The sequence below is a fragment of the Macaca thibetana genome, chromosome 7 (assembly GCF_024542745.1).
Source record: "Macaca thibetana thibetana isolate TM-01 chromosome 7, ASM2454274v1, whole genome shotgun sequence".
In the NCBI taxonomy this organism is placed as follows: domain Eukaryota; kingdom Metazoa; phylum Chordata; class Mammalia; order Primates; family Cercopithecidae; genus Macaca; species Macaca thibetana.
In genome coordinates, this window is record NC_065584.1 from 83,916,902 (window position 1) to 83,917,559 (window position 658).

Genomic DNA, 658 nt, shown 5'->3' on the forward strand with positions numbered 1-658 from the left:
AAAAAAAGAAGAAAGAAAGAAAGAGAAAGAAAGAAAGAAAGAAAGAAAAGAAATTCCATGGTCTGATACTCAGTCTCTACCAGGAATCAGGTGCTGCTTGCTACTTTTCAAATGTTTTATTGTTTCCTAATGCATTTAGTTTTGCCTTGCACTAGAACGCTAGAGTTTTATGCTAAGACTCCCTATTGGGGCTTACCAAAGATTTCTCATAGAGCTTTATTGGTGCAAATATCTGGGACTCTAGGAGATCCATTTGGCCCTGTGGCCCAAGTGGCAGGGCTGGTTACACATCTTAACCTGCTACAGAGCCTTCTCTTACTCTGGGCCCCACTCGAAACTGACAGCCTTCATAATCACCCAATAAATAGATTGCAGCAGAATTTCCAAGAATAGTATGCAATGTCCCCCAAACCTGAAGAGCACTACCAAATTTTCATTGCATTTCAACTCTGAATGAAAGTCTCAATATGCCTCAGACCATTGGAATCCTAAAAACCACTCATGTGATGGGTTTCTGGATCTCTGTAGAATTTACCTCTCACCCTCTGAGGCATATATGTATTACTTAGACATTCAGAGTTCCTTTGACTTCTGCTCATCATGTTCAATTAACATTATGTCATCAATATAATGCACTAACATGAAATTCACATTTTAA